General features: G+C 33.1%; 2 long non-coding RNA genes and 1 pseudogene across 2 annotated transcripts; all 3 read left to right on the top strand.

The window, feature by feature from the left end:
- Positions 1 to 19,730, top strand: part of LOC115964619 — an 86,198-nt pseudogene extending 66,468 nt beyond the window's left edge.
- LOC115963481 lies at positions 10,208 to 10,932 on the top strand. The gene is made up of 3 exons (XR_004085840.1): positions 10,208 to 10,320; positions 10,422 to 10,612; positions 10,793 to 10,932. It is a non-coding gene; the product is annotated as an uncharacterized LOC115963481 (long non-coding RNA).
- Positions 13,934 to 16,128, top strand: LOC115963480. The gene is made up of 2 exons (XR_004085839.1): positions 13,934 to 14,078; positions 14,645 to 16,128. It is a non-coding gene; the product is annotated as an uncharacterized LOC115963480 (long non-coding RNA).
- Positions 19,731 to 21,839: the final 2,109 nt, after the last annotated feature.

Genomic DNA, 21,839 nt, shown 5'->3' on the forward strand with positions numbered 1-21,839 from the left:
ATGAACTGAAGAACTTTGCAACCAACAACCTTCTTAGTTGGTGATTGAAGTCGCGTACTGGGATCCACGCAATTGGTTAGTCACGTACTGGGAGTCGTGCATCTGAAAATGAAATTGTCACTACAGAACAAGTCCAATTGGGTATTGGGATAAGGGTTCAACTGTAGGTTGGTAAGGTATTTGGGATTCCTTTACTTGTAACCGCTTATTGTGATAATAGTGGAGTTTCGGGAGTGGTGACCTGAAAATCACCCGGTGGAGTTTTTGCCGTTAGGTTTTCCCTATTCGTAAACAAATCACCGTGTTATTTATTTTCCGCTGCATAATTAGTTTATTAGTGATTAGTTTGTGCTACCACGCGTTTGCATGATAAATTGATTAATTAATAACTTGGCTAATTAATTAATTAATCTCTATCACAAGGGGTCATTCAGTTTGTGGCCTATCAGCACCATTATAATTTTTTTTTTAAAATTAGCGTTTTCTATAATTGCATTGTAGATGTACAAAGAACTGAAGAAGTTGAAAATATAAATGAACAAAATCATAGGGATGGCTACAAGGAACAAGGTTTGTTACTCGATGTCACCATTTTTATTTCAATTTACATGTATATTATTATCAATTTTATTATTTGTTTACATGCTGCATATTCGAAATATTATTAATATTTGCTATTTCACAACGTAATATTTGACACAATTTTTAATATTTTCTTTTACAACTATTATTACACCCTTTATCTCTAATTTTTTCGTCAAAATTAAAATTAGGTGTTGACAACACATTTGATGGTACTGCACATGTAACAAATTGTATGCAAGGATTGTGCCAAAGATTTTAAAGAAGGTAGAGAGACTATTAGGTACCAACTACCACAACCAAAGACATGTTGCTTTTGTAATGCCCATTTGTTCCATCGAGAGACATCCTCGATGTGTTACAAGGATGGAAAAATATCCTTAACCAACATACCAATTTGTCTTGAATTTATGGAGCTCATTTGTGAGGAAACACCACAAGGCAGACATTTCAGGCAATATATACAGTTTTACAACAACATGTTTGCAATTACCTCAATGGTTATGCACGTGGATGAAAGCATGGCCTCGAATAGTCGAGGAATATATACATTTTGTGCCCAAGGTGCCATCTATCATGGAATTGGTAGTCTTTTACCACATACACATCTAAGTGTGCGGCATATACAATTGTATATCTATGACACCGATCTTGAAATACAACGTAGAATGTCTCAATTTGTACAAGTTCACAAAGATATTGTTTGACTTATTCAAAGGATCTTAGACATGCATAACCCATTTGTGGAGAGATTTCGTCAACTATCTCGAACTCCAAATTTACATCAATGTAAACTTCTCATTAAAAAACAACCTCTAAATCAACCTCAATATTGCCTTCCTAGGGCTTCCCAAGTGGCAGCTATTATTGTAGGAGGTGAAGAAGTTGGAAGTTTAAGTGGTAAAGAAATTTTGGTTCAAACGTTTGGTGGTAATTTGATTAATGTTCAAGATACAGCAGGATATTATGATCCATTGCAGTATCCAATACTTTTTCCATTTGGAACATATGAATGGGATATCAACACACACGACGTTAATAGAAATAAAGTGTCATGTCGTGATTATTATGCATACGTCCTTCAGGTAACAGTTTTATTATTTTCAATCTATTACTTCAAAATGATGCTTACATTATAAAATTACTGAACCTAAATCTATTTTTACTATTGTCGAAGATTCGGGTTGATGATCTATCAATGATCTGGTATAGAGGACGTCTTTCATAACAGTATGTTGTTGATAATTATGTAAAAATTGAAACACTCAAGATTAGGTGGTTTGAGCACAATCAAGATTTTATTAGGGCAGATCTGTACCAAGGCCTACAAGATGCTTTCTATGAAGGAGATTGTGATACTGGTAATGTAAACTTCACACTCGAAATTTACATTTCTTCATTAATGGCAAATTTGCATCAATATTTATTAATGGCCCAACTTTGTCATCTTATATTTAGGAAATGTTGGACATAAAACCATTTTACCATCATCATTTGTGGGAAGCCCATGCAATATGATCCAACGATTTCAAGATGTAATGTCATTGGTTCAAAAGTTTTGAAAGCCAGATTTGTTCATCACAATGACGTGCAATCCAGGATGGGAAGAAATCCAAAATGAGCTTTTACCTTCACAAACTGCACAAGATCGTCTAGACTTGCTTGCAAGAGTTTTCAAATCAAAATTTGCAGAATTGAAAGATGATATTGTGGTAAAGGGTGTTCTCGGAAGAGTTATTGTATTTGTGCAGGTCTTTGAGTTCCAAAAAAGGGGTTTACCACATGCACACATGCTTATAATTCTCGATGAAGATGATAAATTGCATAATCCAGAGGATTACGATCGGGTTGTTAAAGCAGAGATACCATGTAAAGAAGAACAACCTTAGTTACATAAAGCTGTATTGAAGCATATGATACATGGTCCTTGCAAAATACAAAATCCAAGATCACCGTGTATGAATGACTCATATCCTATTTACAAACGATATTATACTAATAATCTTGTGCCATTGAATGATCATTGTAAGATTATGGTAGATAACACTTGGGTTGTTCCATATAATCCTTGGTTACTGCTGAAATATAATTGCCATATTAATGTCGAAATATGTTGCAGTATCAAGAGTGTAAAATACTTATATAAATATGTGTATAAAGGCCCAGATCGTGTCTCTATGGAAGTTAGACCAGGCCCAAATTATGATGAAGTCCAACAGTACATTGATGCAAGATGGATATGTGCTCCAGAGGCATGTTGGAAGGTATTTGCTTTTCCTATGTATCGAATGTATCCTGCTATTTTCCGTTTACAAATTCATCTTCCAGATAGACAACAGGTATGCTTTAGACCACATAAACCTATTGCTAATGTTTTGGAGTGAAGTAAAAAGACAATGCTTATGAATATGATTGATCATGATGCACGAAATTATCTATATAGAGAGTTTCCTGAGCATTATTGTTGGGATTATAAAAACAAAACATGGACACAAAGAAGATCTTATAAAAAAGTAGTGGGCAGGGTATATACTGTTTCACCATTTGATGGAGAGAAGTTCAATCTATGTGTTCTTCTTAATCAAGTCAAGGGACCAATAGGATTTGATGATTTATTGACTGTCAATGGGATAACCTATCCAACTTTTAAGCAAGCAACTGAACAAAGGGGTTTACTAGAGAATGATAACAGCATACGACAATGTCTGCTTGAGGCAAGAGACATTCGAATGCCATCAGCTTTAAGAAGATTGTTTGCAACAATATTGGTATTTTGTCTACCAACTGGAATAAAAGAATTGTGGAATGAGTTCTACCTATATATGTCAGAGGATTACCCATCAACATTTGTTACAACAGAGACACGTTGTACAAATAAACTTCTCAATGATTTAGAGGTGTTGCTCTTGCAACATGGAAAGCACATCACAGAGTACAATTTGCCAATTTCAATTGGAGAATGTGATAATGATTCAACTATACCAAGACTTATACAAGATGAGCGAATTGTTCCTAATGTACATGAAGAACTCACTTTAATTGAGAAGTTGAATAATGACTAGAGAGTTGCATATGAGACAATCATGACAGTTATTGATCGTAAGGAAAGCATGATATTCTTTGCCGATGGGCCTGGAGGAACTAGGAAAACATTTTTGTATCACATAATATTGGCAACCTTGAGAAAAGCCGATCACGTTGCAATTGTCATAGCTACATCTGGTATAGCAGCAACATTACTCCCTAGTGGAAGAACAGCGCATTCAAGGTTTAAGATTCCTTTAACTCCCAATGCTTCATCTACTTTCTCAATAAGTAAACAATCAAACTTAGTTGAACTTATTAGATGTGCCACCATAATTATTTGGGATGAAGCCCCAATGGTAAATCGACGTGCACTTGAATCTTTAGATAGAACATTTAAAGATATTATGGAAGAAAATTTACCTTTTAGTGGGGAGGTGCTAATTTTGGGGGGAGATTTTCGTCAAGTAATTCCGGTTGTTCCAAAGGGTACAAAGGCAAAAATGATTGATGCATGCATAGTCAAGTCCCCATTATGGAAAGACATCAAAGTGTTACATTTGAAGCAGAATATGAGGTCTGTCAACGATGAAGAGTTTGCTGAGTATCTACAATACATCGGTGATGGGAATGAACCATTTATAATGGATGATTTGATTAAAATACCCCCTTCAATGGCAATGCAATGGGAGGGTCAGCATTCTGTATACAACTTGATTGATCAAGTTTTTCCAAGTTTGCTAGAATATGCCAATGATGCAAGATATATGGTTGATAGGGCTTTGTTAACACCTATAAATGATGATGTTGAACAGCTTAATGCAAAGATAATTTCTCAGTTCCCAGGATATGAGTTTATGTTACATTCTTTTGATGAGGTTGAAGGAGATACGCAACATCTATATCAACAAGAATTCCTAAATTCTATATCTCTAGGGGGTTTACCACCACATATATTAAGGATGAAAAAGGGTGCTCCAATTTTGTTGTTGCGCAATATAGATCCAAAAGCCGGATTATGTAATGGTACAAGATTGATATGCCATGGATGTTTTAACAACGTAATTGACGCTGAAATTTTGATTGGACAATATGTGGGTACATGCGTTTTCTTGCCAAGAATCCCTTTGAAGACAACAAAAAATGTACACTTACAATTTGTAATGATCAGACGACAATTTCTAGTACGTTTGAGCTTTGCAATTACAATAAACAAAGTGCAAGGTCAGACAATTCCAACTGTTGGAATTTATCTTCCTGATCATATTTTTAGTCATGGCCAATTATATGTGGCGTTATCAAGGAGAGTCTCCCAATCCACCACAAAACTATTGGTGCAAAAAGGAACAATACCTGAGGAGGAAGGTGTTCACACAAGAAATATTGTGTATAAAGATGTTTTGTTCCCTTCATCATAGGTATTAATTAACAATTGGAAAGAACTATCTTACATATAGATTTATTTTAACAATTTACAAATTTTAATGGTCATGCAGTCTACATTTTAATATTTTATTTCTTGATATTTTTTATATATACAATTAATTGGTAACAGGAAGGATGCCCAATTCAAATGTGAGGATTGAGTCCACTATACTAAATAATGGAGTGCATGCTGTTCCTATTGCTCATTGGGAGAATTGGAAGGATGATTAATCAATATTAAACATGGAGGCCATTGATAACAAGGTATATTTCTTTTTAATGATATCTTTAATCAGCATCCCTTTCTATTATTTTACCAAAATTAATATTAAAAAAATGTCATGTTGTGTATGGGTTAGGTTCGAAAATTGGAAATTTATTCACCTGGTTGGGGATTCACTATTCGAGCTGACAAGAAAGAGCTTTGGAAAGAAGTGAAATGATTTTTAGAGTCACAAGAATTGGAAAGGTATGTTACGCTATTTTTTAAAATAGGAAAATATCTAATTGATAGCCTTAATATACAAACAAACTTTTTTTCTTCATTTTGAAGTTCCAAGAACAAAGACAAACAACAAATCAATGGTTTCCAACATCCATAAGAATAAAGAAAAAGGAAAAATGAAGGACGAAGTGATCTCTAACACTCATGCCAACAGAGACAAATGGAGAATTAAAATCAAGGACAATGTGGTTTCCAACATCCATGAGAAAAAAAAGAAACAAACAAAAAAAACTAAAGACGATGCAATTTTCAACATCCAAAACAGTAAAGACAAACAGAAAATGAGAGTGAATGACGATGCAATAATAAAGCAAGTACAAATCATTACAACATCTACTTTTTTAAATAAAAAAAGTACTTAATTACATAGTTTGGATATAAATTTTTTTTTTTTTTTAAATTTTGGTAATTAAATGATAGTTCTTCAAATCCCAAGCCGAAGTAGACCATTTCACATACATGGAGCTATGTAATATTATCAGAAGGTCAGTTTAAATATTTCATTTCACATGTTTATGCTTGATGTTTATTGTACTTATCATTGTTGTGTATGTTTTAAAGTCTCTATTAATAACACAGACACACATTTTGTATCATAGGTTCATGGCAAATGCTGCTAGAAAGCAATTAGAATGTAGAACAAATAACATTGCTCCACCAACTTCTCCACCATAGCCGGCATAATATTAATAAGTTCACATGTTTCATATGTAGTGAATTATTTTACAGTTTTACCTGATGTAAATATTTCACTTTTCTACATTGATCCATCAACTTTTCATAATAGCTTTTGTAAAGGTCAGCACATGCATTTTGTAAGTAGTTTTATTGTTACGATTTCATTATGCATTTTCATTATATGCACTATTTATAAGATTTATTCAATGGATCTTTTTTTCCTCCCCCTATAGGTTAATACTAAATTATAGCATCATCTTCCAATTAATAACACGTTGATTACTACATAAACAAAATTGGCAAAAAATGATAATAATTACGGAATACTAGCCTCTGAGCACGCGCTCACGCACGTGCTCAGAGGCTCTTTTATTTTTTGGGTAAGGGTTAATTCAGAGCATTTATTATAATTTGGGCCAAAAAAAAAAAAAAAAAAAAATCTAAGGGTGTGATGAAAAAATTAAAGATATCACAAAATCTAGCAGCTGAAATAATTTTTTCATCACACACCTAGATTTTTTTTTTTTTGTAATTGGAAAATAAAATGATCCCAAATTATAATAAATGTTCTGAATTAACCATTACCCAAAAAATAAAAGAGCCTCTTCAGAGGCTAGTATATATATATATGTGTGTGTGTGTGTGTGTGTGGTTGTATATAAGATCTCAAATTTTTTTACTATGAATGACAGGCTAGATGATGAACTGAATAACCCTGTTCCTTTACAATTGGAACCCGTGCCCCTGCCAAGAGATGTATTATGTACTTTTCCTACCGTTGGAACCGTCTTAAGGGTGATCTTTGACCAAGGCATGCAGAAGCATCTCCTCCGCTTTCTACATACTGGAAAATGGGTAAAATTTGTGAACATATATACTTTGCGAAGTGTATTCAGGATTATGGCGTGGTGTCTTGACGCCTTTCACAAAGCTTCAATATACGCCAAATGAGGACCGTCTTGTATCAGCATGGCAAAGGTTATTGTTGCTTTTGAATCTTTGATTGACACTTCAGTGGATTAATAATAATATAACATCTATTTTCTCTATTTTTGTAAGTTTTAAATTTTATTTAATTATCATAAAATGAAAGAGTGGATATGGCATCAATTTTTTGCTAAGAAAATGTAGCAATGTAATTGTTTTTGTTAGGTTATACTAGCCTTTGAGCATGCACGTGACGCGCGTGCTCAGAGGCTCTTCTATTTTTTGAGTAAGGGTTAATTTAGAGCATTTATTATACTTTGGGATTACTACATTTTCCAATCACAAAAAAAAACCTAGGGGTGTGATGAAAAATTATTTCACCACACATAATACTCATCACACCCCTAAGTTTTTTTTGTGATTGGAAAATGTAGTAATTCCAAAGTATAATAAATGTTCTAAATTAACCCTTACCAAAAAAATAGAATACCTATTTTAGGCTTGAAAGTTATGAAGAAAAACTATTACTTTTTGATGGGAAGGATTCTTCTCCACTTTGAAGTGTGAAAGAAAGGTCTGCATGAACATGTCAGTTCTTCTTCTCTCTAACGTCGTCGGCTACTAAGTCATTGATGGAGTGGATGAAGACGCCAAGGCTCAGTCTACCGGTATGAAAATCCTAATACGATTCGTTGATTCCTGTTGAAAAAGCAAAAAATTTTAAGTAAAAATAGAGATAAAAGTAAATAAATGTAAACAAAGGGAGATGTTGATAAGGATTCACCATCAACATCTGCTTTGTGTTGTTGGAAATAGTTTGAGGGAGGAGAAGTTTGTGTTGTTTTTATAGCAAGGAGAAGTGTTGGTGCTTGTTAGTTATGTAAATTATTTGAACATGAGTTAGTAAAAGGCGTGCATGATGGAAACTATTAAAAACTGTTTAGTTTGAAGTTTATCACTTTGTTTTAAATTTGATTCTTTTTGTTTGAGATTAAAAAAACAAAAACAAATGCTTGATTTTTTTTTTTTAATAACAAAACGTGCTTGAAATGTGCTTTATTTTTCTGCCAACCATCAAATCTGATTAAAACTCCTTTTACTTCACTTTTCTTTCCCCACACTTTTTCGGTAATGCAGTAGCCATCCTCTTCTTTTACTCCATGATCTCACGTTTGTTTGATTTTTTTTTTAATGAAAAAACGTGCTTATTATTATTATTATTATTTTTTATAATAAAACCTGCTTGATTTTGTTAGGAGAGTTTGCTTCTTTTCTTTAAAGTAACCAACTAACCATACATAATTCCCTTAAAAAAAAAAAAAAAAAAGTAACTGAAGATGAAGAGAAGGAGAGGTATATGTTAATAATTTGCTAAATTTAAGGAGATGGATGGGAAGTTATAGTAATATAGTTTTTTAATAGGAGTGTTTTTTTTCCCTTTAAATTAAAAATAAATAAGAAGATATTTGAAAAAAAAAAACAAACAAACAAACAAACGTGAAATCATGGAGTAAGGAAAACAAATTCTATTAAAAAAAAATTGAAAACGTTTAACCAAGAGAGTGGTAATATTTACCACCAAAAAAAAAAAAAAAAAGTGGTAACCAAAGATAAAAAGAAGGAGAGGTATATGTTAATAATTTGCTAAATTTAAAGAGAAGGATGGGAAATTTATAGTAATAGTTTTTTAATAGGAGTTTTTTTTTTCTTTAAATTCAAAATAAATAAGAAGATATTTGAAAAAAAAACAAACGTGAGATCATGGAGTAAGGAAAACAAATTCTATTAAAAAAAAATTGAAAACGTTTAACCATGAAGTGGTCCTATTTAACACAAAAAAAAAAAAAAAAAAGTGGACCTATTTTGTTGGCAATGTTTTAGTGGGAAGTAAAAGACGTAGTTTTACCAAATTATCCTTTATTTTTGTCTCTACTAAAACCTAGGAAAATAGGGGTATTTTGGGAAAAAATCTGGTCCAAACAGGTGCAACCCCTTAAATAATAGTATAGACTAGCCTTTGAGCACGCGCTCTTTTATTTTTTGAGTAAGGGTTAATTTAGAGCATTTATTATACTTTAGGATTAGTACATTTTCCAATCACAAAAAAAAATCTAGGGGTGTGATGAAAAATTATTTTATCACACATAATACTCATAACACCCCTAGGTTTTTTTTGTGATTGGAAAATATAGTAATCCCAAAGCATAATAAATGATCTAAATTAACCCTTATCCAAAAAATAGAAGAGCCTCTGACTATGGATTTGCTTTTATATTTATAGACGGCAATCACTGAAATGGGGACGGATTCCATACTCGAGCTTTCCGTGGCCTTCAAATATTACAGGTTTCTTTTCATTAATTCTCTGATTAAAGGTCATAAATAATATTGATTTCATGTTGTGGAAGTTTTATAATGATATCTTCTCCCCACCCCCTCTCCCCAACAAACGCGCAGTGGTAGATTAACAATGTGCCATTTGTTACATTAAGGGATGTTCTCACCTACTCAGAGGTACCATATCTGTTCCCTGGAGAACTCTTTTGCTTTTGATGCATCTAAATGTAACATCTAAATTCTTTTTATTTTGATGTCCGTGATCTTTATAATGATAATGTCTTCTTCCCAACTTTTTAATTCTGGAGCATCGAATTTTGTTCATTTCGACAAAGAACCACACCTATGCTCACTACAACAAACTTGAGTTGTTTCAACATATTTTTATTTACAGTCACTAAAAAATGTTAATAAAAACCTTAAACTTCTACAATTATACACAAGTGTTGAGTAAAGTAAAGAAATTCATATATTTATTTCTATGGTTGGTATCTATACGACTATTTAAGGGGCTGCACCTATTTGGACCGGATTTTTTTTTTGTGTTCCAAAATACCCTTGTACCCTACGTTTAAGTAGGGGCAACACTGGGTAAAAATACTTTTTTTAACTTCCACATAAACACTACCTACAAAATAGGATCACACTCACTACCTACAAAATAGGATCACACTCACGTTAGTTTTCAAACTCTTCTTCATCGTAATTTGTATTTGTTTCTTCCTCAAATCCTCTCAGTTTTATGTTCTTTTTCTCCCTTTCCCCCACTGCTACAAACCCTCACAAGTTATAATGAAGAACCTGGGCCAAGGTGTAAGGCTCTAATGTTCCCTCCAAATTAGGTACTCTCTTTATTTTCACTATAAATTCAAACTATCTATTTGATTCCGATTTTGCTGTCTCCGTTCATATTTTGTAATTTCTCATACAAATTATGATGAAGAGCCTGGGCCAAGGTGTAAAGCTCTAATGTTCCCTCCAAATCAGGTACTTCCTCTTTATTTTCACTATAAATTCAAACTATCTGTTTGATTCCGATTTTGCTATCTCTGTTTGTATTTTGTAATTTCTCATACAAATTATGATGAAGAGCTTGGGCCAAGGTGTAAGGCTCTAATGTTCCCTCCAAATCAGGTACTTCCTCTTTATTTTCACTATAAATTCATACTATCTGTTTGATTCCGATTTTCCTGTCTCCGTTCGTATTTTGTAATTTCTCATTCTTATTTGGATCTTCTATATATGTTCAACATTAGATCTTAGATCTGAACTTATTTGATCCTTCTTGATTATATTTCTATTTGTGTTTTGCAGTAAGAATTAGAAAAACAAATTCATCAACCTCGACGTTCACTATCTCAGGCAATATATATTGAATAAATTATTACTGTAAATGGTTACTTATGATGGTTTGTTTGATTGTGGTATTGTTAATCATCATTTTTTCTAAATTCAGAATCCAAAAAAGAAAAAAAAAAAATTGCTTACAAAACTACTATTTTAGGAGCTGCACCTGTTTGGACCGAATTTTTTTTTTTTTTGTTCCAAAATACCCATGTACCCTACGTTTAAGTAGGGGCAACACTTGGTAAAAATACTTTTTTTAACTTCCACTTAAACACTACCTACAAAATAGGATCACACTCATGTTAGTTTTCAAACTCTTCTTCATCGTAATTTGTATTTGTTTCTTCCTCAAATCCTCTCAGTTTTATGTTCTTTTTCTCCCTTTCCCCCACTGCTACAAAACCCTCACAAATTATAATGAAGAGCCTGGGCCAAGGTGTAAGGCTCTAATGTTCCCTCCAAATTAGGTACTTTCTCTTTATTTTCACTATAAATTCAAACTATCTGTTTGATTCCGATTTTACTGTCTCCATTCGTATTTTGTAATTTCTCATACAAATTATGATGAAGAGCTTGGGCCAAGGTGTAAGGCTCTAATGTTCCCTCCAAATCAGGTACTTCCTCTTTATTTCCACTATAAATTCAAACTATCTGTTTGATTCCGATTTTGCTGTCTCCGTTCGTATTTTGTAATTTCTCATACAAATTATGATGAAGAGCCTGGGCCAAGGTGTAAGGCTCTAATGTTTCCTCCAAATCAGGTACTTCCTCTTTATTTTCACTATAAATTCAAACTATCTGTTTGATTCCGATTTTGCTGTCTCTATTCATATTTTGTAATTTCTCATACAAATTATGACGAAGAGCCTGGGCCAAGATGTAAGGCTCTAATGTTCCCTCCAAATCAGGTACTTCCTCTTTATTTTCACTATAAATTCAAACTATCTGTTTGATTCCGATTTTGCTGTCTTTGTTCATATTTTGTAATTTCTCATACAAATTATGACAAAGAGCCTGGGCCAAGATGTAAGGCTCTAATGTTCCCTCCAAATCAGGTACTTCCTCTTTATTTTCACTATAAATTCAAACTATCTGTTTGATTCCAATTTTGCTATCTCCGTTCGTATTTTGTAATTTCTCATTCTTATTTGGATCTTCTATATATGTTCAGCATTAGATCTTAGATCTGAACTTATTTGATCCTTCTTGATTATATTTCTATTTGTGTTTTGCAGTGAGAATTAGAAAAACAAATTCATCAACCTCGATGTTCACCATCTCAAGCAATATATATTGAATAAATTATTACTGTAAACAGTTACTTATGATGGTTTGTTTGATTGTGGTATTGTTAATAATCATTTTTTCTAAATTCAGAATCCAAAAAAGAAAAAAAAATTACTTACAGAAATAAAAGTTCAATTCTAATTGTTTCCTTTTTTTTTTTCAAGGAAAAACATTTAAAAAAAAAAATTAAATGATATTATTGGTGATTAAGTACCTGCTAATGTTGACAGCCTTGCTTATAATTTTTTCTTTTAAGGATTAAATATAACTTTACAACTCCCATTTAAAAAAACAACATTGCATATATTAGTGCCTAGGTTTTATTGACTTTGTTATATGTATTCTCATAACGTAATATAATTGTTTTGTTATTAGTGATAATTATTTCATTTTTCTCAATCTCATCTCTTTCATATGAAATTATCCCTAATAATTGTTGTGCCAAAATGATATGGGTAAGTTATCTTTAAAGATAAAATTTAAAAATTATGGAGAAAATTGCTTCTAATAATAGACTAACTTTTAGAGGTAAAAACCTAAAATGTGGGTTTTTTTTTTTTTTTTTCTTTAAAGATAAAATTGTAAAATTATGGAGAAAATTTCTTCTAAATAATAGGCAACATTTTAGGAAAAAAAAAATACCGGGTAAAAACCTAAAAAACGTTTGTTTTTTTTTTTTTTTTTTTAATGGGAAAATGTGCTGGTTAGTAGGCCATTAGTAGAGGATTCTAAAATCCAAAAATTTAGGATTTTTTTTTTGCTTGAAATTGTTAAAAAAAAAAATTACTACAAATTTTTAGTCTTAGGTATAATACCTTAAGTGTTATTCCTTAGGTTATTTTCTTAAAATTTAATCATGTGGTTACTTAATTAAAAAATACTAATATTTTGGGTAAAAGTTAATAATATGCATAAATTATAATTTGGGATTAATATATTTTCCAATCACAAAATAAGTCTAGGGGTGTGATGAATGTTAAGCGTTTGTAATGAAATAATTTTTTTATCACATCCTTAGATTTTTTTTTTTTTTTTTGTGATTAGAAAATATATTAATCTCAAATTATAATTTATACATATCACTAACTTTTATCCAAAAAATAGAAAGAGCTTCAGGCGCGTGTTTAGAAACGGTAACAGTTGAAACACGAGTTAAAAAAAAGTCCACTGTTTATTGAAATAGGTGTTAAAAAATAAAATAAATAGGAAAAAGTTATATCAACAGTTTGATAAACGTGGAAAAAAATAAATTAAATATTTTATCAACAGTTATAAAACGTTGAAAATAAAAACACAGAAGTTGTATATGTTCTACAGTGTTTTTTACGATTAATTTTTTTTTTTTTTTATCCTTCTCGCTCTCTCTTTTTCTATCGCTCTCACTCTCTCTCTCTATATCGATCTCTCTATCGCTCTCTCTCAAAGCTCTTTGCGGTCATGGCTATTAATCAATTTCAAACCTTTCTATTTTTCTATTGTTTTCTACGCAACCAAACAGAGTTCTTGACTAGGTTTTTTTCTTTTTTTGTTTTTTACGATTTTCGTTTTGATTTCCTTATCAAGATCATCGCCATCGAATTGATTTCACCGTCTCGCTCCTCCTTCAGCAATTCACCGTTCTCCAATTTCGGCAAGTTCTTCTTCTCTCTCTCTCTCTCTCTCTCTCTCTCTCTAATTTCTTCAATTTTTGAAAATTTATGATTTTATGGTTGAAGATAATTGGAGTTTCTTCATATCAAGCACCGTTGAATTTGTTACTTCGTGTTTGTGTTTTGGTTGCGATTTTTTGATGGTGTTGTTGACGATTTTTTTTTAATGTAGTTATATGGTGGAGAAGAATAGGAAACTTCAGAACCAGTTTGAAGCCGAAGCTTCGACTTCTTCTCATGGTGGTTCGGGTTCTGTGAAGCCTCTATTCGATGGGGTTTCCATCTTTGTCGATGGTTTCACGGTTCCTTCCAGTCAGGTTCAATCGCTTTTTATAATAATTTTCTGTTGAACTGTGCTTGGTTGCTGAGAAAATTAAACAAGAACAGTAAAAAAGAGATATGAAAGTTGGACACTTAGACCTTATATTAAATTTGTTCCAGTTCTTGGTCTGAACTCTGAACCTTTTGAATTATTTAAAAAACAGGACAATGGCTTTAAAAATTCTTCTTGGGTTCGATTGGGGATTAGTTTGTCTATACTTTTTTGGGGATTGGATAAGAACTTCATATGGTTGAATCAAGAGACATGGATGTGAATGTGGGATAAGAATGCGTATGTTCATGCTCAAACTATATACCTTTTTATCTTGTTTAAGTCTAAGCTTTCGTAAAATTTATAGCCGTATTACACCTCCAACTAAAATGGAGGCCTTCCTTAAAGTATTTTTATTTATTTTTTTTTTTTTTCTACCAGGAGGGTTTCTGAGAATTATGTGATTATGTGTAGTTGTAAGTTGTAATTGATTATATGTGCTCAGTTGTAAATTTTATAATGCACATTGTGATTTAGATGGTTGCTAATTTCCAATTTTTTGGTTTACAGCCTCAGTACTCACTTTGAAGTCTGAACTGATCTTCCTTCCCTTTTTGTCATCCCATCAGGTACAAAAACTCTTCAAAGCTTTTTCCTATTCTATATGAAAATAACAAAGTGTTTTTCATTATACTGAGGCTCTTGATTTCTGATGAATATATTTATGCTATTAGAAAATATTAGTTGGTGGACAAAAGAGATAAAACAATGGTAGATTAATTTATTGCATCTTCTTCTTATTTTCATCTGTATCTTTTCCCCCTTTTGGTTCTCTCTTTATTTCTTGGAAGACCTTTACTTCATAGTTTAAAGCTTCGGTAGTATTTGTAAAGGGCATAGCTGTTTCCAGTTGTGTCCAATGAAATTTCATTTTGTTGGTTTGGTCAAAAAGACACATCCTTGCATCACATGGAGGTATAACTTATTATATCCACCTAACTTCTTTTAAAATTATCCTAGAGGGTAATATTATATCTCACTTCTGGGCCCTTTTAGCAATGCTAGGGGGAACCACAGCTGTAGCCTTCATTTAAATTGCCTAATTTTAAAGTACTGTTAGTCAAATATCCCATTTTTCATCAAAAGATTGGCAGTAGGCTTGCTTGGAATAACTTTTTTCAAGATGTACTTTAATAATAAGTTGTAGGATAACCTTTGCTTCATTGTTGAAATGCTAGACTGATAGTTCATTAGACTGAGTATTGGCTCCATTATGTACAAGAAAGCTAATTTTGGTTCCAATCAAGACGACCAAGAAAGGTTCAAATCCCCCCTCCCCTATCGATTTTACTATCAAATTATCCAAAAAAAATTAACTCCAGTTTAGACACTTGTGGCCTTGTGGGGTCTATATGTTCATTAAATGCTTTTCTAGAAGGCTGATGAGTCTTTGAAGTGTTAGTAGTTTTACAAGTATCAAGTATGGTTAAGTCTGCATTTCCAAGACAATGGGCAAAAAAGGTTTATGATTTATGTCTTTAATTATTGGGTGGCCCAAATACCATCATAAAGTGGGTGAATGCTACTCTTCCCAACCCTTCTGAATAATTATTTTCCTTGCTGGCCTCCCCACCTGCAATTTGCGTAGAGGAAATATTACAAAAATTGGGCTCCTTGTGGCTGCTGGTGCTGGACATATCATGGTTGGACCCTTCCTGTTGAACTGTGTATAGTAGCATACTTTGTTTATGAGCTACTTCCTTCATTGCCACAACTTTGAATTTGTTCTGAAGCAGTTGCCCTTGGTATTGAGTTCTCTATCACTCTCCATGCCATTCTATGATTTGGGGGTTGCAGTATTTTGAAGCGCTTCCCTGCAATTCTGGGACTTTCAATCACTTATCATCTACTGATTTGTATGTAGTTTTTTTAAGCACTTCTTATGGGCAAGTAATTCTCATGTAAGAAGAATTTGTGCTTTAGTTAAGAAGGTTGTAATATAAAACTTCTAGGAATTCGTAACTGTTCTAGAATTGTCCATTTTTTAACGGTTATTTGGGCATCGCATGGGAATTCTACCAATTCTATTTGTTCTACATGTTATCATAAACATAATCTTATAAATGAGTGTTAGTCCTACATATATATAGAGTATAAGTTACACCTTGGTAAAGTGACACCACTTAGTAAATTGAATTAATATTTTTTATATTCCTCTGGAACTACACTTCTTATCTCTATACTTACCATGTACTTCAAACTTTAATCAATCAAATGTCATTTTACTATTCAAATAATAAATTTATGTATTTATTCTATTTTAAAATTTTCAAAAACTAAAATCTCAAATAATTTATAGATGAGATAGTTTTAATTTTCGATCATCTTGATATTGGACAAGTATGATGGGTATGAGGAAAAAAATATTATCTAAGGCGGGTTTGCTGAAACACTTGGACAATAAAAAAGATATATATATATATATATATATATTTTTTTTTTTGATAAGTAAGAATGATATATATACGAAAGGCTACTCTATGCATGAAGAACATAGAGCAAACCTAGAAAATACAAGAAGAAGAAAACATAACAAAAACAAAAAAGAAAACCAAACAAAGTGTATACTTTGAACCTATTTCTTTTATTGATGGGTTGACTTGATCGTGGGTGGAAATTCTTTTTACATTGACATTCTTTTTATATTCAAGGACATCTATTTAAGATCCAATTATAAATTTTTTTAGCATTTGCTTAAAATACAATTGAATCAAAACCATGAAATCTAGAGGTATTGCATCTTATTGATGCCTTTGTTAAATGGAAATGCTGAGAAATGGGTTTTATTTATTAATTTAAAGAGTCTACATTACATAGCCTCGAGAGTCAAGACCTTGTATCAATTTCTCATTTATTTTGTTAAATGGAAATGAGGAAATCCGTCTAAATATAGTGGTAGCCCATTGATGACGAGAGTAGTTTGAGATGGTTTAGTCATGTTTAAAGGAGAGCGAGTAATATATCAGTAAGAAAGAGTAAGATGATCCAAGTTGAGGGAACGAACAAACGTAGAGGAAGGCCAAAAATAATATTAGAAGTAATAGAAAAGACATGTCAATTAGGTAAGTAACAAAGAGCATGACTTCAAATAGAATAAAATGGAGGAAAAAAATTCATGTGGCCAACCCAATCTAATCTGTCGAGGATCAATAGCTGGCCCCAAATTTTTCGGATTAAGGCTTTGCTGTTTAGAATTTGAATCCTAAAGCCCTACAGAGATATACATTGTTTCCTATATAAGTGCCCATAGATAAGCTTTCTGTCAGGGTGCAACCTAGTGGTTGGAGGCTTGGGATGAGTTGTAGACCTAGACATCTTAGATTTGATTCTCACTAGTAGTTCCCCTAGATTATCTAATACACTGTTCTAGAGGGTGGGATAGGTTCTAGTGTTCTAGGTTCCACACCATCAAAATAAAAAATAAAAAAGTGCCAATAGAGAAGCCATAAAATATCAAAGAGAGGGTATTTTTGGAATGGAGGGAGATGGGGGTAGAGGAGAGAGTAAGGTGGCTAGAATGTACTAATTAACATAATTAGCCATAACTGCCACTAAAGAGGAAGTAAAAGATCAATGAGAGGGGTATGTTCCTCTCCCTTTCCCCCGTCTCTTCCAAACAAAAATGTTAGACCTTATTGATCAATTCATTTTGTGTGGTCACCAAGTCTCAAACTGATCTTGATATTAAAAATCTAAAATTCTGAGCGAAAGTGGGAAAGTAATGTAGGATAAATTTGGGAACCGTCTATGTTCTTTGGGTAGGGAAATAACTAGGGTTTGGGAGGGAAGGTAAGAGGCAATTGTGATGCTTTGACCTGGAAATTGACTAGGGAAGAAATAAAACAAGGTGGCTTCTTTCTCTCCAAACAGAACCCCCCCACGCAGGGGGGCCTGCTGTCTATCTCTCTCTCTCTCAAAATGGACATTTGGAGGAGGCTATAAATTATGCAGGGGCCATAAAAGCTTTATGTCAGTGCTTGATGAATTTTGCATCTCTTAGGTAACAGCAAAATTCAAGTGTGTAGCCCGAGTTGTAGCAGCACTTCCATGGCAGGCTGAGGACTTCCTCTCTCCACTTGGTACTTACAGGATCAGGTTGACCCTAGAGGATCCAACTGCCAGAATCCATGCTCTTTTGTATGGCGAAGATGGGGTAAGAATGCATCTCAAATCTCTTCATATTGATAAAAAAAATTTCCTCATAAGATGTCCCTATTGTTTTCAACAGGTATGTATTCACAAGTTTATAAGTAATAAATAATTTTATTAATAAAAGTGAAAGCTCAAAATGAAGAGATTCCAAAAAATAATGAATGCAAATTAAGTGATCCTAAAGAGTTCCAAGATACCTTTCTAATCATATATTTTGTGAGACAATGTTTTACTGCAAACCAATTTAGAGGGATCTCTTCTAAAATGACTATCCATACACATTTTAATAAAATGACCAATTGAGTTATCTAAATAAGCTGCATTACTATTAAATAGGTCACGTGATTGAAAGTATACATAGATATTCATTTGAATTGCAACATAGTAAATTTGAGGAACTTTGTAATATTTTCTTGTGAGTCACGTGAAAAGAAATATTTTCATAACAATTGAACTTCCAACTTCCTTGCTTTTTTGCTTTTACATGAGGTTGATGTCTCTCTCTAACATACCAACTAATTTCTACCTTTTCTCTTGCCACTTAGAAGGGTGAGTTTCAGATGGACTTTTAATGTAACTTAGATATATTGGAACCTAGATTGCACCTGAAAATGTCTTTGTACCAACAGAACTGTGTTTACTGAAAACTATCTTTCCTATATACATTGAGGTTCAGACATTAGTTTCTTCCCTTGTAAAGCCCATAGATAGAAATAGTGATAGTTAACAAGACTGAAATTTCACAATTTTGGGTGATAAAGTCATATATCCAAAATCTTCTTCTGGGGCTTCTTGTTCGTATGGTTGCTGAATTTGTTTAGATCTCATCAATGCATTGAAATCAACCAGTTCTATACACTGCTATCCTTCATCTATGCTCTTTTTACATCTTTGGATTCTTGTTGATTTTGTAATCTTCATTTATAATAGGAGAAATTCTTTGGTGGTTATCCCTCCGTGGATGCATTGACACGGAAGCTAAGCAAATTACTTGGACTAACTGTAAGTGATAATGGCAAGCAAATAAACTATGCTCCAAGAAATCCACCATGGGTACAGTTTTGCCTGAAATCTTATTACCTCTCTAAAACTGAAGTTTGGTGAAGTAGACACTACAGAATCTTTGACACCAAGGTGGTTGAGTAGATATTTGTTTGTTGCTACGTCTTTTTATTTATTTATTATTATTATTAAATCCTTACATCTTACTTGTAACAGCAGCTGCCTAGCATTGTTGTATATGCTGTATTATCCTGTTTATGTCTGTAAATAAATTAGGGAACATCTGTTTCGTGCCAGAGACTCATTGTAGATGGGTGGCTGTAAATTTTTGCTGATTGTCTAGATTTCCCTTGTTAAAGGTGTTTTCATCATTTATATGGTTATTTTGTAAAGATGGAAGCCTGGAACTACTAATTGTTTCTTTAGTCCAAGATATACGATCTCTGCGTTTTTGTGCAGAAATCATGTGCATTTTTACATTATTAACAATTCAACATGATATGTTAGTGTGCTAGAACTATGGGTGAGATGATTGACACCTCTTGATGTTTCCAACGGAGACTCCAAAGTTCAAATTGCACTCCTAACGATATATATATATATATATAAGGAGAGAGAGAGAGAGAGAGAGAGAGAGAGAGAGAGGCAAGATGGTAAGTGAGGGAATTTCAATGCAAAACACAACGGTTATCCAAGTTTTAGGTTGTCTCAACTCTCAAGACAATTGTCCGAAGCAATTCTTCTATGGCCACAAATTTTGCCATATTATGCTTAAGTAATCAAATGTGAGTGGTAGAAAATCATTTTCATATAAACCTATCATTTTTTTTTTCCACTCACAATTGGCTACTTTAGAAGTGGCAAAAGTTTTGTCCCTGCCAAAAATTTCATTCTGGCCAATGATAGTGAAATGGCTTCATATGAGTAGCCTGAATTAGATTGGAGTTATTTAAACGGAGAGTAAACGAGTCAATAATCTGGTAGGATCATTCCATGATTACAATCTTCCTCCTTTATCTCTCTTAAAATTGTCTACATTGACAAAGCATTACAACCCACCTTAAAAAGTCTTCCATGGATGGAATCACTGGCATCACTTTAATTCTTATTGTCCCTTAATAACTGCACCTACTTTGTAAAATTACACTACTTAAAAGGGTGAAGAGATGTTTTCCAACACTTGCCAAAAAGTCAAAATACAAGGAAAATGATTCAAAAGGAGAGGAAAATTGGGCAGGAACATTAAACAAAGACTCTTCTATGATATTTTCACCAAAGAATCTACATGAGAAGATGAAGTTAGTGAGGAGATTGTTCAGGAGTGCTTCAACTGGAGAAACAACCCAGCAACGACTAGGCAAAACACACATGCGGATACCGTGTATGGGCATCGGGAAGTTGGCCCTCAACAGCTTCCCCAAGGGCCATAAGGATTTGTTGCTAGAACTGTAGAGGGTTGGGGAATCTTTTGTAATTCATCAATGTTAAAAAAAGGTCCTTGAGTCCAAACTCGATCTAATCTTTTTTATGGAGACTCGATTAGCGAAGGATAAATGATGGAATTTTGGATCAGTGTGGATTTATAGAAGGTTGGGAATTTCCCAGGGAGGGGCTTATGGATGGTCTTTTACTTAGATGAATCCAAGAATGCAAATCAAGTACAACTCCAAACACATAGTGGATATTGATTTGGTGGACAATAAACGTAACACTTACTATTACCTTTGTATATGGACAGCTAGATCATTCAAAGAGGAATGATGTTTGGAACATGCTAAGACAATTGTCTACCTCCCATCCTAATGGACTATGCATTGGAGATTTCAACCAAATCATTTTAGACAATGGAAAATTTTCTTTCAACAGGGGAAAATTATTGGGGCTGAAAAATTACAAGATCTTATCTCAGAGTTAGAACCTCCCAACCAAGGGTCAGAGATTTACATGGATGAACAAGAGAGATGGAGAGGATTTCGTCATGGAAAGATTGGATAGAGCTTTTGCTAGTGTGGATTGGGTCAATTCATATTCGTTTTATGCTCTAAAGAATCTACCAATTCTGAGATCGTATCATGGACCCGTTGTTCTTGACTTGGAAATGCAACAAGCATTTAGAAGACCGTTCAGGTTTGAAAAAATGTGGTAACTCCACCCCAATTGCATAGAAGTTGCTCAGGATGCTTGGAGTCTTAAATGCAAGCTTATCAATGGAAGAGAAAAGAAAAAGAAAAAAGAAGGAATTTAGATTATGGAACAGAACGGTCTTTGGCAAAGGGGAGTGTGTAGATTATGGAACAGAACGGTCTTTGGCAAAGGGGAGTGTGAAACACCAGGAACTTTAGTATATTCAAGACTCCATCAAAACAACGGAGGATATTTGTCATTGGAGGAGGGTTAGAAAAGAAGTTGAGTCTTTACTACTCAAAAGGCTAGAAGTGATTGGGTCATTTTTTGTGATAGAAACACTTAAGTATATTTAGACTCTGGTAAAGTAAAGTAGAGCCAGAAACAAAATACTTCAACCAAAAACAACTGAAGGCAATACTACCGA

This window comes from Quercus lobata, chromosome 10 (genome assembly GCF_001633185.2).
Source record: "Quercus lobata isolate SW786 chromosome 10, ValleyOak3.0 Primary Assembly, whole genome shotgun sequence".
Taxonomy (NCBI): domain Eukaryota; kingdom Viridiplantae; phylum Streptophyta; class Magnoliopsida; order Fagales; family Fagaceae; genus Quercus; species Quercus lobata.